This window comes from Erigeron canadensis, chromosome 7, assembly GCF_010389155.1.
Source record: "Erigeron canadensis isolate Cc75 chromosome 7, C_canadensis_v1, whole genome shotgun sequence".
NCBI classification, from domain to species: domain Eukaryota; kingdom Viridiplantae; phylum Streptophyta; class Magnoliopsida; order Asterales; family Asteraceae; genus Erigeron; species Erigeron canadensis.
In genome coordinates this window covers 11,124,026-11,140,449 of record NC_057767.1, presented here as the reverse complement: position 1 = coordinate 11,140,449, position 16,424 = coordinate 11,124,026, and positions in this window count along the sequence as shown.

Sequence of the window (16,424 nt, the reverse complement as noted above, 5' to 3'; positions counted from 1 at the left end):
TAATTAGAATTTGTGAGGGTTTTTTCTTAGGTTGTATATATATAATAATTTTTGGAACAGTTTTAAAGATACAAAAATTTGTTTTTTATTTTTTAATAGAATATAGATCGGCATAAAATTTTTAATTAGAACAATAAATAATTAATTAGAATGGAGAATTAAGCTAAAAAAAGGGGAGTTTAAGGGTGCCAAATATACTCCTTTCTCTTTTAATTATTATACTATAGATATCATTAAGAACTCTTTTGTTTTTATCAACGTGGTGTTTCATACTAGGGCGGTCATTCCTCCAATAATCCATTTTCTAAATATATATATATATTTTGAAATGCATGTTAGATTTTTATCTCGTTTTTCACATTTAATCTAACATGCATTTCAATATATATATATATATATATATATTTAAAACTCATAAAAGATTACAAGACTTTGTCTTTCAGGGTGTGAATCAAGTCATCATTCAATTTCTATATTGTGGAAAAAGAATAAATATATCAGCATGACTAAAGTTTCATTTCATTCAACACGTTACACATAGATCACAAATGTGGAAAATGGTTTGCATTTGTTGGTTAATTTCATTACAACACCCCATGTTTGTCATATTATCAATTTTCACTTATTTGCTTTTGTTTTTATCATTACATCACCCTATATCACTTTTTGTATCATTATATACCCCCACCCTAACGTCCGTTTATTTGGCTCCGTTACACCTCTCATGTGGGTATTTTTATACTTTTACATCTGACACACTAATTTTCTTCTTCCTCCTTTATTTTTCAGATCTAAGAACCATAACATCTCCATCTATCTTACTATTTTATCTCCCTAAATAGATCAAAACTCTTCTCCTTCAAACTATTTTCTTTCCCTAACTTCTATCAATCATTATTTTTATCATCAACAACCCAGATTTTAATAAAAAAAAAATCAAAAATTCAAAATCAAGCATCTTCAACAACAATACATATTACCATTCATCTCCATCCATTCCATATTCATTTTGAACTCTGGTTTATGAACCAAACACGCACAACAACCCCACCTACATGTCCCTTTCTAGAATCATCGATCTCCTCCCACATTTTTATTTTATTAAATCTCATGTCAAACTATATCAATATTCTTAAGTTCCAGCTAATTAATTAACTACCATCTATTTCCTTGAAACCAAACTCAACGGCCACAATCTCATCTATCTATGTAATATGCAATTTTCCTTCATCTTTTAGCAAAAAAACAAACAAACAGTTACATTTAGCAAAAAAGAGTATGGTGGCTGGAAAAATGAAATAGATAAACACTCTCTAGATCCGCGTTTAGAGCTGAAACCCACAACACAACTATTCCGGGAATGATTATATATATGTATGAAGATGATGTGGGTTATTTGTTAAAGGATTCATTGTGTGTTTTTGGAAATTAATGCATATATGTATATGTATGTAGAAAAAATGGAACATGTTTGTTAATTTTATATAGTTTTGTTTATGAATATATGGAGATTTATATAAATGAATATGAAAAAAGAAGAAAAAGAATAAGGGCTGGATGTTTTTTAATTGAAAATGACGAATATACCCTCATGTGCAATACACATGAGGGGATTAACGGAATCCAACTAAAGGACGTAAGGATGAGGGGTGTGTAATGAAACAAAAAATCACCATAGGGTGATGTAGTAATAAAAAAATGTCCAAGGGTGAAACTTAATAATATGACAAACCACATGGGCATGTAATGAAATTAACTTCCATTTATTTCAAAGTTTTTGTTTTCACCATATTTTCAACCCAACGAGAAGTTAGAAGACTTTTGTGTTTCAAGGTGCGGGCCCGCCATTCCACCAATCATCGATTTTCTAAGTAGTGGAAAATAATTCATTTATTTCAAAGTTTCTGTGTTCTACAGTATTTTCTAAGGATTTTACTATAGCTACCAAAAAAGAAAAAAAAAAGATATGTTGATTTATGAGTTGGTCCAACTCCTACTATCATCTCTCATGAGCGTCTTTTATGTTTTGGTCTTTCTCCCCTAAAGGCATGGGGAAGAGATGAAAAAAAAAACTCGTACCCGATGGAGAATCCGATACCCGAACCCAATTTGATTGAGGAATTTCCGAGTTGACCGGGGATGAGGATAGGGACGGGAACGGGAATATAATTCTATTTCCCGATGGGAATGAGGATAGGGATGGGAAACCATAAATCCTCGATTCCTATACCCGAATGTGAAAAAAATATATATGTTTATTAATTACATTTTAGGTTTTTTTTGTATTATTTGAAGTTTTACTTTCGTTTAATACTTTCCATGTGTTACACTTTATTTATTAATTACTTAACATAGATATTAGTTTATATATAGAAAAAAGTCGGACTACACGTTTTTTAGCTATCTTCTACTTCAATGAATTTATGTTTAGTCCAAAAAATATCTTCGATTACCCGACGGGGATCCCCGATACCCGATGGAGACGGAAATGAGGATTATAAGTGAGAATCAGGTATGGGGATGGGGATTGAGATCCCCGATGATACCCGCCTCATTACCATCCCTAATGGGGCATAAGGGGTTTTAAGTTTCATAACCCCCAAATTCATGTGGAGTTGCCATGTGGAGTTCCTTTTATCTAAGGGTTTTTGGTTTTCGCCTTGAAGTGAGTGGTTATGACAACCCTTATATTTTTCTTTTTAAAAATTTTTTTTTTCATAATTATTTTTATTTTCAGTTACACCCCTCATATGTTCTTACTTTATTATTTATTTACATTTAAACTTATTTCAAAACTAAAATATAAAAATATTAAATCAAAAAAACAAATACTTTTGATGACTTTATTATTTTTTTTGTTCATAATTATTTTTATTTTCAGTTACACCCCATGTTTGTTTCTTTAACCATTAATTCACTGAATTAATAAAGTGACTTAATGGATAAATAATGATTGTATGGATTAAGTCAATATAGTTATTTTTTGTTTATTAAGTCATAAAAACAAACACTTTTGATGACTTAATGGATCAAGTGTTTTGATTAAGTCACAACTTTTTTATTACATTTAAACTTTTTTCAAAACTAAGACATACCTTGTTTGTTTCTTTAACCATTAACTTACTAAATTGATAAAGTGATTTAATGGATAAATAATGACTGTATGGATTAAGTCAATATAATTATTTTTTGTTTATTAAGTCAGAAAAACAAACACTTTTGATAACTTAATGGATTAAGTTTTTTGATTAAGTCATGATTTTTATATAAAGTCATTAAACAAACACCAGCTTGATGAAATTTAATACATAATTCCATTACATTAAAACATACAAGTATTTACTTATATTACATAAAAACTTAAACTACTACCAAATAGAAATACTACTTAAAACTACTAAAACTAGTTATTAATACTAAAAATACTTAAAAGTACTACTTATTAGAAATACTAAAACTACCTAAAACGACTACTTATTAATACTAAAACATTTAAAACTACTATTTCTTAGAAATACTAAAACTACTTGAAACGACTACTTATTAATACTAAAATATTTAAAACTACTACTTAGAAATACTAAAACTACTTGAAACGGCTACTTATTAACATTAAAATACTTAAAACGACTACTTATTGATACTAAAATACTTCAAATTCACAGACCATGTTTTGCGAGGATTTTTGTTTTCATTGCCTCAATAGCTACTCTATCAAATTCTGTGAGCCAGGATGTGTAATTGTCTAACATTTGCATATCTTTAATATATGTCTTCTCTTCTTTTATCTCGCACTTCTTTTGCTCTATCTTCATCCGTTGCTTGTTCATATCCACCTATCACTTGCCAATGTCCATTTACCCCTCCAAGCTATCCCCCACATCTCAAAGTCATCCGAAGTCACAGCATTACCTGGTAAACCCGATGAACCCGCCCGCACGCCCTTTTTGGCCGCATCTCTTTACCGACCCAATTGATGACAAAAGAAAATACTTAAAGAAAAAACAAGAGTCGACACGAAATAATATTGAGCGAGCTTTCAGCATGTAGAGAATGCTATCAGTTTTCCTTCTCGGTTTTGAAGCACGGAGAGAAGCATGACGTGATATATGCATGTATTATTTTACATAACATGACTTTGCATGATGAAGACAAAGCTTACTGTCAAGACTTGTTAGGTCCAGATTTACTGGACTCGCTCCAGATGTGACTACTGGAGCCCTCTAAAGATTTGTCCAAAAATTATGTGAAGACCAGTGAACCATTTTGTAACAAACGTCTTAGAAATGTTCTGAATAAGTTCCTCGAATCGAACTTTCGCCATTACAACGGCTAGACAATTCAAATTATTTAAGTTCTTGACGTACTTTAGACTCAATTATGTGCTTATATGAAGGTCAATTTGATCTTAAATCATGATTTATATGACGAGTTTATGATTAAATACGATGAAGTACTAAAGTTCGGCTCGTAAACGTTTGTGTTCATAAAAGTTCTAGTTCAAAATGTTCGCAAATAGTCCTTGCACTTATTAAGTTCATTTATTATGGGAGACTATAAATATAGAGTTAGTGAGAGAAAGCCCCATTCTTCATCTTCTCCATCTCACCACTCTCTCACTAAAACACACACTTAGCCACCATAAAACACACACTTGGGCATCTCTTGATTTTGAGACGTTTGATCAAAATCGTTTGTACTTTTAGCATCCTTGTGATAATCAAAACACACTTCTTGAATCGTTTCTCAGGTAACAACAACATTTGATGAGTTTTTAATCAAATTAAAAGTATACTTTTTCAAGTTTATGTTCTTGATGATTTGGTCCAGTTCTTGAACGAAAATCATGTTAAATGTTAATGGGTTTGTGTCTAAATGTGTGTAACAACATATGTATGAACAAATTTGGGTCATAACGTGCTTTAATCTACAAAACCCGTTTTTGGAAAATGAAGGTGCAACTTATTCTTGAAGTCATGACTTGTTCATGTTATGTTTAATCTTGAAATCATTAAAAGTGTTACTAGATGTTGTTATGGAGTGTACTTGTGCTAGTGGTATGTCCAAACAAGTCCTGAAAATCGATCTAGACTTTCATTATTGTGCTCGTACTTGTTGAGGCTATTCTTGAGCTAGGACGATCTTCCCAAGATTGTCCAAGGCCCTTGGTGTGTTTGGTTGTTCATTCGAAGTTGTTGTGATTGGGAATCACACACTTCTTGGGTAGCTAATCTTCTAGATTGGTTTTGCTCAAACAATTGTTCTTGAACTAGGAAGATCTTGGTACTAGGAAGATCTTGGTACTAGAAAGATCTTGGTGCTAGGAAGATCTTGACTCTAGGAAGATCTTGACCCTAGGACGATCTTGACCCAGGACGATCTTGACCCAGGACGATCTTGACCCAGGACGATCTTGACCCAGGAAGATCTTGACCCAGGAAGATCTTGACCCAGGAAGATCTTGAACAAGGAAGATCTTGACCCAGGAAGATCTTGACCCAGGAAGATCTTGACCCAGGAAGATCTTGACACAGGAAGATCTTGACACAGGAAGATCTTGACACTAAAACGATCTTGTTCTATAACTTGGCATACTTGAACTTAAATCAACTAGATCTTGTACTTTCAATGATTAATTAATTACACGAATTAATATGTGTACTTATTTATGATCAATGACTTGTACATAGGCTTCCATCAAGATGTACTTGGATTTTGATAGATATAACTTATCTATTTCTGTGCTTGATCTTTGTGCTTATAAACTGTGCTTATACCAGATCACTATGAGTTCACTAATCCCCCTTTCGTACATTTTGTTCAAGTTCCTTATTGGGGACTGAAAAGCATGAAAACTATTTTGTACATATATATGTTCTTGAACTATTTTACGTACTATTCTATGATCTTATGAAATACTTATGATATGATTCCTATCTTTTAAAAAGAGGTATTTAAGTCTAGAATGGGCAAGATCCTTAAATACATTTATACTACCGTACTTGTTCCTTATCGTGTTCTAGTTCTTACTTGTTCTTGTTCAGTTCTTGTTCACTGCTATCAATTCATATCCCACAGTTCAGGGATTGAACTGTAGGTAATTATGGACAGCGCTGTTTAGGGTAGGTCCACCCTCATTCTCCGCAGTTCTGGAGAATGCATATTATCTGTTCTTGTTATGACCTAGATCTTACTTGATTTACTTGATTATTATGAGCATAACATTATATTTACAGTTCAGTTCTGGCCAATCGGGTTAGCTGAGATAATACAATTACAGTTCATTACTTGTTCTTGTACTGTTCTTACTATTACAAAGTACTTTTGTTAAACGTACAGATCTTATGACCTTGTTCTTACTTTTCTACTATTACCAAGTACTTTTGTTAAACGTACAGATCTTATGACCTTGTTCTTACTTTTCCACTATTACCAAGTACTTTTGTTAAACTTACAAATCTTATGACATTGTTCTTACTATTCTACTATTACCAAGTGCTATTGTTAAATGTACAGATCTTATGACCTTGTTCTTACTTTTCTACTATTACCAAGTACTTTTGTTAAACGTACAGATCTTATGACCTTGTTCTTATTTTACATTACAGTTCATTACTTGTTCTTGAACTGTTCTTACTATTACAAATTACTTTTGTTAAACGTACAGATCTTATGACCTTGTTCTTACTTTACATTACAGTTCATTACTTGTTCTTGAACTGTTCTTACTTTACATTACAGTTCATTACAAAGTACTATTACCAAGTGCTATTGTTAATACTAGTCCAATCTAGTGCTTACTTGACTTGTTGTATTCTACACTTGTGGGTTAAACCATCAAGTGAGGGACTTCACAAGACTTCAATGAGCATGACCCGACTTTAGACGGGGATTATTGGAGGCAAGAAACTCCAATGGAGAAGCGGATTGAAAACTCAAATGCAGTTAGGAGCAGAGAAACACATAATATGTTATTGGCTGATTTGGTGGATAATCTATGAGAGAACCACACGTCTAATGCGAATGAGGAAGAATACGTGTCGTCTGTCGTTGAGTCTTACTTTAACGACGACGACTAGCTTATGTTGTATTATATATTTTTATTTGTAGTATGGTGTGTAATGAACTTTAGTTGTTATGTATTGTAATTTTAGGTGTGTAGTAGAATTTTACTTATAATGTATTTTATTCTTATGTGTAACAGATTTATAGTTATTATGTAATTTATTTATGGAAATATGGATTTTTCTTTATAAAAAAAAAAGAGGCGGAAAAAAAAGCAATAATTGAAATGTGAGACATGAGTCTCCCACCCCTTACAAGTAGTCTCACGGACTTCCTCAATTTTGAGGGGCTACCCTTTTGATGACATAAAAACACATGGCAAGAGTCGCCCCAAATGGGATGGCCCCACTCACTTTAGCCTAAATTACCCCAAATTCTCTTACGTCGAAGTTTGAACTTTGGTTTTCTTCCCAAGAGGCATAAACCTCTGCCAAATAGGCTAGTCACACATTGGCTTAGAGCTACCTATATAAAAAGAGAAAAATAAGACTCCTGACTAAATTTTTTGGCTTACGTAATTCCATTCATTTTGTGATTATTAATGTATGTTTTTTAATAGACAAATAGAGGTGGGTTGGTGGGTCCTACTTATTTACTTCTATTATTTTATTATTTCTATGTAAGGAGTTAAATTAATTATAATAAGAAAAGAAGTAACATCTAAATGTAAGTGATTTTGTTCGGCGTCTGTTTACCAAATTTTCAGACGTTCTAATGACGACTACATATATGTTGGTTTTGTAATTTTTGTTTATTTCAAAAGTAGATTATGCCTCATGCGATGCATGATAATATACACATTACAATAAAACAATTAAAAATATACTATTTTAAGTAACATTACTTGAAATCAATGATTAACATATATATATGCCAAGAGTATAAATCTATTTATGTTAATAATCTAAATTTCAATTTTAATTAAATAGGATATTTTATGATATATGTATGCATGCATTATCATATGAGAAAAATCTTGTGATCCATGGTATAATATATTTACTCTATAAGCTCACCAACTTTATGTTCACGTAATTTAAAAGTTTATTCTCAGGTACTTGAGCTATATGATGCATATACGTGATGCATGCTTTTGGAGTCACAACGTATATTAGGAGAAAACATTTTGAGATGTATTTAGCTTGTTAATACGCTTATATTTATAAAGAATCTCATTTGTACTTGATGTGTACTCATCTTTTGTAAGAAACAATGATTATTATATATGAAAGTTACTAAAAATGTCTCATTATAGAGGTCATTTATTAAAATATATGTTTGTGATTTCCTCTATTGTTCACACCTTTGTTTTCCGCAAAATAATATACTTTGAGGGTGTCACAATTTGCTTTGAGGACAAGCAAAGACTTTAGTGTGGGGGTATATGATGTGTAACAACCGTCTTAGAAATGTTCTGAATAAGTTCCTCGAATCGTACTTTCGCCATTAGAACGGCTAGACAATTCAAATTATTTAAGTTCTTGACGTACTTTAGACCCAATTATGTGCTTATATGAAGGTCAATTTCATCTTAAATCATGATTTATATGACGAGTTTATGATTAAATACGATGAAGTACTAAAGTTCGGCTCGTAAACGTTTGTGTTCATAAAAGTTCTAGTTCAAAATGTTCGCAAATAGTCCTTGCACTTATTAAGTTCATTTATTATGGGTGACTATAAATAGAGAGTTAGTGAGAGAAAGCCCTATTCTTCATCTTCTCCATCTCACCACTCTCTCACTAAAACACACACTCAGCCACCATAAAACACACACTTGGGCATCTCTTGATTTTGAGACGTTTGATCAAAATCGTTTGTACTTTTAGCATCCTTGTGATAATCAAAACACACTTCTTGAATCGTTTCTCAGGTAACAACAACATTTGATGAGTTTTTGATCAAATTAAAAGTATACTTTTTCAAGTTTATGTTCTTGATGATTTGGTCCAGTTCTTGAACGAAAATCATGTTAAATGTTAATGGGTTTGTGTCTAAATGTGTGTAACAACATATGTATGAACAAATTTGGGTCATAACGTGCTTTAATCTACAAAACCCGTTTTTGGAAAATGAAGGTGCAACTTGTTCTTGAAGTCATGACTTGTTCATATTATGTTTAATCTTGAAATCATTAAAAGTGTTACTAGATGTTGTTATGGAGTGTACTTGTGCTAGTGGTATGTCCAAACAAGTCCTGAAAATCGATCTAGACTTTCATTATTGTGCTCATACTTGTTGAGGCTATTCTTGAGCTGGGACCATCTTCCCAAGATCGTCCCAGGCTCTTGGTGTGTTTGGTTGTTCATTCGAAGTTGTTGTGATTGGGAATCACAAACTTCTTGGGTAGCTAATCTTCTAGATTGGTTTTGCTCAAACAATTGTTCTTGAACTAGGAAGATCTTGGTACTAGGAAGATCTTGGTGCTAGGAAGATCTTGGTGCTAGGAAGATTTTGGTGCTAGGAAGATTTGGTACTAGGAAGATCTTGGTACTAGAAAGATCTTGGTACTAGGAAGATCTTGACTCTAGGAAGATCTTGACCCTAGGACGATCTTGACCCAGGACGATCTTGACCCCAGGACGATCTTGACCCAGGACGATCTTGACCCAGGACGATCTTGACCCAGGAAGATCTTGACCCAGGAAGATCTTGACCCAGGAAGATCTTAACACAGGAAGATCTTGACACAGGAAGATCTTAACACAAGAAGATCTTGACACTAAAACGATCTTGTTCTATAACTTGGCATACTTGAACCACTAGACCAGTACATTAAAGTCATGATTCATCTTAATCATTAAAGTGCGAGTTCTATGAACCACCAAACTAAGTTCTTAAGGCTAAAGATCATTATTAAAGAAACGTTCAATTAAGTAACATTATACTTACATATGTGTGAGTTCAAAGACGTTCAAATCGAGTCCAGTTCAAGTACTTAAGTTCATTCAAATTTATTTTGAGTTAAAACTTTCAAAGATCATCGAGGACCTAATCATCAGTTCATCAAGAACATTTCAATGATTAATTAATTACACGAATTAATATGTGTACTTATTTATGATCAATGACTTGTACATAGGCTTCCATCAAGATGTACTTGGATTTTGATAGATATAACTTATCTATTTCTGTGCTTGATCTTTGTGCTTATAAACTGTGCTTATACCAGATCACTATGAGTTCACTAATCCCCCTTTCGTACATTTTGTTCAAGTTCCTTATCGGGGACTGAAAAGCATGAAAACTATTTTGTACATATATATGTTCTTGAACTATTTTACGTACTATTCTATGATCTTATGAAATACTTATGATATGATTCCTATCTTTTTAAAAAGAGGTATTTAAGTCTAGAATGGGCAAGATCCTTAAATACATTTATACTACCGTACTTGTTCCTTATCGTGTTCTAGTTCTTACTTGTTCTTGTTCAGTTCTTGTTCACTGCTATCAATTCATATCCCACAGTTCAGGGATTGAACTGTAGGTAATTATGGACAGCGCTGTTTAGGGTAGGTCCACCCTCATTCTCCGCAGTTCTGGAGAATGCATATTATCTGTTCTTGTTATGACCTAGATCTTACTTGATTTACTTGATTATTATGAGCATAACATTATATTTACAGTTCAGTTCTGGCCAATCGGGTTAGCTGAGATAATACAATTACAGTTCATTACTTGTTCTTGTACTGTTCTTACTATTACAAAGTACTTTTGTTAAACGTACAGATCTTATGACCTTGTTCTTACTTTTCTACTATTACCAAGTACTTTTGTTAAACGTACAGATTTTATGACCTTGTTCTTACTTTTCTACTATTACCAAGTACTTTTGTTAAACGTACAGATCTTATGACCTTGTTCTTACTTTTCTACTATTACCAAGTGCTATTGTTAAATGTACAGATCTTATGACCTTGTTCTTACTTTTCTACTATTACCAAGTACTTTTTTTAAACGTACAGATCTTATGACCTTGTTCTTACTTTACATTACAGTTCATTACTTGTTCTTGAACTGTTCTTACTATTACAAAGTACTTTTGTTAAACGTACAGATCTTATGACCTTGTTCTTACTTTACATTACAGTTCATTACTTGTTCTTGAACTGTTCTTACTATTACAAAGTACTTTTGTTAAACGTACAGATCTTATGACCTTGTTCTTACTTTACATTACAGTTCATTACTCGTTTTTGAACTATTCTTACTATTACAAAGTACTTTTGTTAAACGTACAGATCTTATGACCTTGTTCTTACTCTACATAGTATCTATATGTAAAATATATAGTACTTTATGTGAATCTCACCAACTACTTTCATAGTTGACCTTTTGAACTCACATGCTTTTCAGGCTAGACTAGTAGATCATTAGCATAGGAGTCTTCCTCTTTTAAGCTCATCTCTTTGGCGACTGTTCGAGCGTACAAGACCTGGAGCTGTGAAGATTTTCCTTTGCTTATTCAGTTCAAGAATTCGGTACTTTAAGACAATTGTTTTGTCTTTTGAATATTAAATATTCTGGGTATACCCCATGTTCTGTAATAACTATCATACTTCTTCTCTTAATGATGTTGTTGGCTGTGTTGGAACTTGTACTGTGTGCAATTGTGCTTATCTGTACATCCCGTATATTCCACTTTAGCGGGGTGTTACATGATGAGCGTTCATTTTGTGATAAATTCCCCCCATCATAAGCCACATTTCAATGTATAAATGAATTAATATTTCGGAACTATTGGTACTTAATGGATTCGATATAAATGCAGGTTCACAAAAGATGCGAGTGAGGGTGAATGACATCAATAAACTCAACATGAAGGCCGATGAAGTTACAAGACACATGAAGGTAATTCGGGAGTCGAACGAAGCAAATCGAGAAGGCACGGGAGCTGCCAGCGGCGTTGGCCCATCAACTGGAGGCCCCAACGCCGATGGAGCCCAGCTCCAGCGCCGCTAGGCGGTTCAGACTCAGTTTCGACTCTCAGCCTATATATACTACAAGAAACCCTCAAAACCCTAAGAGAGAGCAGATTCCATGGAGGTTTTGGAGCTTCTAACACCTCTCGATCTTCATCTTCAACCTAGATCTATTCTCTTATTTTACTTTTTGTTGGTAAACAATGTCTTTCATCTTTTCAGACTTTGTTATTCCTTTAATAATGTCAGGCTAATAGGCTGAATACTTGTTTGGATCAACGTGATCATGTAGACATTTATTTATCTTATTTTATTTGTTAGATATGTTGGATTGTGTTTATCGTAGATCCATGGTTAACAAGTTCCTCATATTATTATAGATTCTATATCTGCATTATATTGATTTCATTCTGATGATCGGTCTATAATCATACACTAGGATTAATACATAAAGGTTGAAAACACTAATCGATTTATAATTAGATGTAAAACGTGATTTAGTTCTAACGAACGGATCCAGTATCATAAAAATTAGAATAAGTTGAACACGACGCTTAACAATGTCAGACGCGATCTAGTAACCTGGAAACGTGCACTATGGTCTTCAGAGAGAATTATTATCTGGTCATAGCTTAAGAGCAGGGTATACTAAAATGATGGACTAGTAATACAAACTTAGGTTATTAATACTTAAACAATTAGTCTAACGATAATTTGTTTAAAGAGTAGTGTGAGTTTAGTTACTTAGGCAAAGTGAATCTAACGAGAATCTGAGTCATGATTAAGTTTTCCAACAGACTAGTAAGTAGGTAGGATAGTATTCGGCCGTACCATGAGTTCGAAGATGCCAAACAAGTATTTTAATTTAATTGTTGTTATTTGCTTTTCAATTCAATTTTCTAGATTTAACGGAAGCTTCTCGCTAGACCAAGCAGTTGCGGCTTCTATTTTACTTTTAGTTTAATTAGTTTTAATAGGAAATCGTGACAACCCCCAACCGCTAGAATTACACATATTATTAGACTTGGTAGTGCAAGCGTCCCTGTGAACGATCATGTACTTACCATAACACTATCTACTTTTGATCGGGTCCACCACTCATTAGTGTGTTTTGTTTAGGTATTTACTTGTATAACATTATAAATTTAAACCAGTGTAGGTTTTCTTAGCTAAAAATCATTTTGTTTTCAAATCTAAAAATAAAAACGCATCAGATGGGTACGATGAGCGTGTGTATGACGAAGGATGATGTTGGTGATCGATGTTTGTCATGACTAGCAGAGATAATGGCGGCCGATAGATGAGATCGAGAGGTAGGTTTTTGGAGGAAATTTTTCATGGTAGTTTTATATATTCAAATCATCATTTTTGAAAAAAGGTAGGGTAGGGGGTTTGAGGCTTTATAGAGTAAAGACTACATCAATTTAAGTTTGGATCCATTGTACCTTTAATACAAAAATTTATAACTCTAACTTACAATTAAACACTATTAAGTTTAGTTCTAACATTCTCCACTTGTTAGTGAATTGTAAATGGTGCATTATTTTCAAGCTTTGAATCTTCATGATGAACCCATTGAGTATGTCTTTCTTGCTAAACCTGTTTACTTAATTTGAAGCTTTCTCTTTTTGTACTCAAGGTTTTGAGTTAATCTTTCATTTAAATCTTCAAATTCTTAATAAAATTCTTTCAATACGGATAACTACAATTGATCTTTTCATGCAACTTTTAAAATCTATAATTGTGTGTACTTTTAAATCTTTATTACTTTAGAGCTTTGATGTCTGTGAAAAACCTTGTAGGCTATTGTATTTGATTATGATTATGAGGATTACAAGAGGTTGTATTTATAGAGTCTATTAACCTAATACATGGAAACTAATAATATAGAAACTAATTTTATCTCAATACGCCCCCTCAAGCTAAGACCGTTGTGCGACTCTTAGCTTGGATCGCAACAACATGAACCGATCTGAAGATAAGGCTTTTGTAAAAACATCCGCAATCTTATCATCTGAAGATATGAACTTTATTGACAAATTTTCTTGAGCAACCTTCTCTCGTACAAAATGAAAACCAATTTCCACATGCTTTGTGCCAGCGTGAAAGACGGGATTAGCTGACAAATAAGTAGCGCTTAGATTGTCACACCACAATGTTGGAGTAGTCTGTATAGGAATGCGCAATTATTGAAGTAGAGATTGAAGCCATGTAAGTTCGGCGACAGTGTCAGCCATAGCCTTGTACTCAGCCTCTGTGGATGACTGAGATAAAGTGCGTTGTTTTCTAGCAGACCAAGTGACAAGACTAGATCCTAGATATATATCAAATCCCCCCATGGATCAATGGTCATCTGGACAACCAGCCTAATCAGCATCAGAGTAGGCATTAAGAACATTGAAGGAGGCATCGGCATAAGCATGTAACTGAGTCGATGAGTTGCTAGAGATGCGTATTCCGTAATCAGATGTCCCTTGTAAGTAACGAAGAATATGCTTAACAGCTGACCAATGATTCTCAGTCGGGGAATGTATGTATTTACACACTTTGTTCACAACAAATGCGATATCAGGCCTCGAAAGAGTAGCATACTTGAGACCCCCAATATTGTTTCAATAATACTGGATCTGAGAAAGCAGTGCTATCACCATTCGACACAACCACAGATGTAGAAAGTGGAGATGGAACTGGTCTAGCATTGGACAAATTTGCGCGTTCCAAGAGACCCTTAATATATTTGGATTGATATAGAAACAAATCTGAACATGTACGTGTGATTTCCACACCCAGAAAATAGGACAAAGGCCCCATGTCTTGAATGGCGAAAGCACGACTAAGCTGATGAACAACCTAATCAAGCACCAAAGGGTTGTTACCTGTCAAAATAATATCATCAACGTACACTAGCATATACAACAATGTACCACGACAACAATAAACAAAGAGCGAGGGATCGGTTTTGGAACCTCTAAAACCAATGCGATAAAGAGCCTGAAAGAGCCGATGAAACCACGCTCTCGGTGCTTGCTTTAGACCGTACAATTATTTGTGCAATAAAAACACATGATCAGGTTTTGACCTGTCAACAAAACCTGGTGGTTGGTGTAGATATACTGTTTCCTTAAGATCACCATGTAAGAAAGCATTCTGGACATCTAATTGTCTCATAGGACAATGGTTACCTGTAGCAATCGATAAAATTTTTTGTTCAGATTCAGAAAGGTAGCGAGTTCAGATTCAAAAAGAGATGTGGAGGTATGATTCGCAGATGAATCAAAATTTTTTGTTGTAGGCGGATTTTGGCAAAGATTTGAAGGATGTGTACGTGTAGTGGGTTGGCGTGGTGATGAGGGTCTAGAGGAGGAAATAGGATCTACGAGTCGTGCAGGTTCGGATGAATGTTGTACTGGTGGGACACGAGGAATGAGTGTGGTTGTGGGCTCAAGTGGAGGAGATAAATCAATATTGTCAGCTGACTCATCGGAAACTTGGTTGATTGTAGGAGGTGGAGGTGATGGATTAAACGAGAAGTATTCGTCTGGTTGGGAGGTAGGTGTCGGTGGCGAGGTGGGTTGATGAAATGCGAATAAGTGTTCATTAAAGCGGACATGACGAGTAATATAGAGACGCTCAGACGCTTGGTCAAAACACCAATACCCGTGATGAGAGGTGCTATACCCCAACAATGTACAAGGAGTGGACCGAAAATTCTTTTTGTGTGGATTATAGGGTTGTAGGTGAGGAAAACATTGACAACCAAAAACACGGAGAAAAGTATAATTGGGTGTCCGTTTGAACAAAAACTCAAAGGGAGAGGTGCGTGTTGTGTTTGAAGAGGGCATGCGATTGATAAGGTAGACTGTAGTGTCAAAAGCAAAGTGTCAGAATTTAGATGGGACACCGAATTGAGAAAGAAGAGTGAGACCAGTTTCAACAACATGTCGCACTACTACAAATAGACCCAGCGATGACGCGCAATGCGCGTCAAGAAGAGCTCGGATGACGCGCAAATGCTCGTCAAGGAAGGACCAGTCATAAAGCTTCATGACCCGCATTTGTGCGTCATCCGTATATGACGTGCTCGTATGACACACATTTATGACTCTCCTTTTTGACCTTCATAGTAGAGAGTCATAACCGTTATGACCCACTTTTTTGACATATGTTTTTGCATGTCATAACCTATAAAATCATTTTTTTTATTTTTTCTGTTTTTCTTAAAACCTTATTATATACATAATAAACCTAACAATAAATTAACCTGATAATAGTACAAAATTAACGCGTTTCATAAATATCAAAACCATGTGTCACCAATTCATTACATAACGATTCATGTCCAAATAGATACCGATAATTAGTTAAATGTGGTTTACAATACTTTCTACCTAAAAATGAAATTCGACACATACATTGACCATTCTTCTCGAATTT